Raw genomic sequence first — 2,923 nt, forward strand, 5'->3', positions numbered from 1 at the left:
AGCTCGAAGGAAGAGGTTCTGAATAACTATACAATTTATAAGATGCAGTGGATTAGCTAGACATTGAAAAGCTGCCACTCTGAGGGAATTTGTTTGCATAAGCTACTGGTGCTATAAAGCAATCATGTACTGAGTACAAAGCTATTCCATTATAGTGAGCAGTATCAAATATGTAACAAGCAATAGAAGCATCCTGGCAGGTGTATAGAACTAGCAAAGTGGTTTAGGAAAGGGCATATGAATAGGCAGTTTGGCAAGTGAGTAGTTTAGGTCCTTTAGACCAAAGAAAAGGCCGGGAGCATTTAGGTAGGCCTATCACTCAACCGGCGGCAGCCGATCGACTTATAATAACCGCGTTGGCAGAGCTACTCAATGACTCATTAGATCCATGAATTTCCCCATCTGCGCAGGGCTTCCGCAAGGTTCTCGGCCCTTCTTCCGTGCATTAACTCAATGGCCGTCTATGGATCTATGGTTCAGGTGGACGTGGTCAAGTGTTTCGATAGCATAGACCATCGGTTACTACTTGAACATTTGTCTAAGCTCTTAGGTACAGATAACGCTCCTCTCATTGACCTCATCAATTGCTTTCTCAATACACCGAGACTTTCTAAGAAAGGGAATGACTACTCAAACAGTGAAGTCGGCCTTCCACAAGGATCACCGATCTCGCCTGTTTTGATTCAATCATTCCTGCATCAACTCGACTTGCAATTCGATGCTATGGCCCAAGAGGAGAATGGGGATTCTACCAAGTACATCTATTTCCCTCGCTACGCAGACGATATACTATTCGGCATTCCTATCATAGGTGTTGGCGTCATGTCTAAAGTCTTCTTTCGAAGGCTGCAAGAAGTTCTTGACCGTATGTCCAGTAAGCTACGCTTGAAATTAACGTCTATTGTACTGCAACGATGGAGGGCTCCCGCAGTCGAGGAGGGCAAAGATAGCTTTGCAAACCAGATTATTGGTTGTTACATTCAGACACATGAAATGCTAGATGTTATATGCAGCAAGGTCAAAACTGGGCTTTTATTTGTCCCTATAGAAAGATTATTCACCAAGCGCCAGGAAAGCTTTAGCTTTGCAATAGAGTGACAGTCGGGGGGGGAGCAGGAGAGAGGGAAAGAGGCAAATGAGAAAGAAGAAGGAGCAGGGTCGAGTGAAAGAATTGGTACATTGGGTCCCCCCCACCGAGCGGAGCCAAAGGAAAGACAAGGGTTGAGGTAATCGCTATGAGTGTTCAGGCTATTCCGCTTATGCTCGCGGATGCGGATAAGAAGCTATCAAAAGGGGATGATAGCAGCCACCCATATGGGCAGCTAGAAAGAGAACGAGGAAATGTGAATCACGATCCTTATTCGGTAGAGGAGTCGGGGGACATTGGTTCGAATCCAATTCGTGAATATCAGAAAGCATTGTTTCTCATTGAACTATATACGATACGCGCGCACGAGGAAGGGATAAATTGATTGCGTTGCATTCATTTTCCATCAGATTCTTACGGATGTAGTGCAAAGTAAATGTTTCAGTCAAAAGTAAGCTGCCGACTATGATGAATGCCAGCCCGATCTGTAGCTGATCTTTGATCCCGAGCTTGAGCTTCTCTTTGATGTCGGGTGAATTGAATTTCATATATGGAGAAATGTGTCGCTAGTCCAAGTCCGCTATAGAATTGTTTGTCTATCACTTCGGCAACGAAGGTCATTTCTTTAGAAGATCGATACTGGTAGTTGCTTGCGGTGTCTGAACAAGTTTCAAAAAAACTACTGTGTCTGCATTTTCCTAAAGATTGTTGTGAGGCTGATAGTGATATCTTTCCAATAACTGACTCAGCAGGTTCAATTGAGGTATCATTCGATTGAGATTTCGAACTGTGTAGTGGTTAGGATCCTCTTATTGCCGTCAAGGGCTATTTTGGTCGATTCCAGCCAGAGAGTTATGAATAGAAATAGCAGACCTGATTCGAGACAACAGGAAGTTCCCGTTTGCAGATATACATTTCTCAGGTTCAGGCTATTCGTGGAGTCGATCACCACCACTTGAGATAGACGATCAACTTCATTAAAGAAGCAGTCATCTCTATATAGGAAGCAGCATGTTTTCTATGGTCCTATGAAAAGGTTCCAGTGGGTTTCTCTTGCTGAATGGTGGTAAAACACCAGCTTTCATTCCTCACTGCAAGCTACTCCTTTTGCTGCCTTTTCTCACTCTTTGCCTGGGCCAACGATAGATTAGTCTCTGGGTCGGTCAAGTGATAAATTGGCGAGATTAGTTAAGGAAACTAAGACTTCTGATTGTTCGCGAGGGATGGCTGAATAACCTACTTTGCTTTCCATTTAGGGTAATAGGATGCCACTACTTGATCTTGCTTGCCCAGACACAAGATAACCTATAGTTTGGGTACTGCCCTTCGTGGTGCTTGCTTTCCTATAATCTGTAAAGCTTTAGCTTTCAGAGAAGAGATTTCAGTATCCGATTGCTTTTCTGACTGGAATTCTCTAGTTCACTTCACTTCTACGCAATGTCATTTCTTGATTCAAAGTACTTATTTTCTGATTGGAATTTCGATCTCTTGGCAACGGGTTTCGCTTCTGCTGAGGACAAATTGAACAAGCTACTTCTCAAGTCCGGGTGGGCTTTTGAATTCAGAGAAGGGAATTCCAGTTCTGATTCTAGTCTATGTGCTCTGTTCAGTTCAGTTCAAGATGGGAAAGTATTGCTTGTTTCCTAGAATCCTAAAAGGGGTGCTTGTTTTCCTCGTCCGGGCTCTCCTCTCCCCTTTCTGTCCCAACCTTCATTCCTGCTTTTCCGCCAATTCACTAATTGAAATAGTTCAGATCCAGCACTTATATCCCTTATATATATATATATATATATATATATATATATATATATATATATATATATATATATATATATA

Source organism: Triticum dicoccoides, chromosome 1B (genome assembly GCF_002162155.2).
Source record: "Triticum dicoccoides isolate Atlit2015 ecotype Zavitan chromosome 1B, WEW_v2.0, whole genome shotgun sequence".
Lineage (NCBI taxonomy): Eukaryota > Viridiplantae > Streptophyta > Magnoliopsida > Poales > Poaceae > Triticum > Triticum dicoccoides.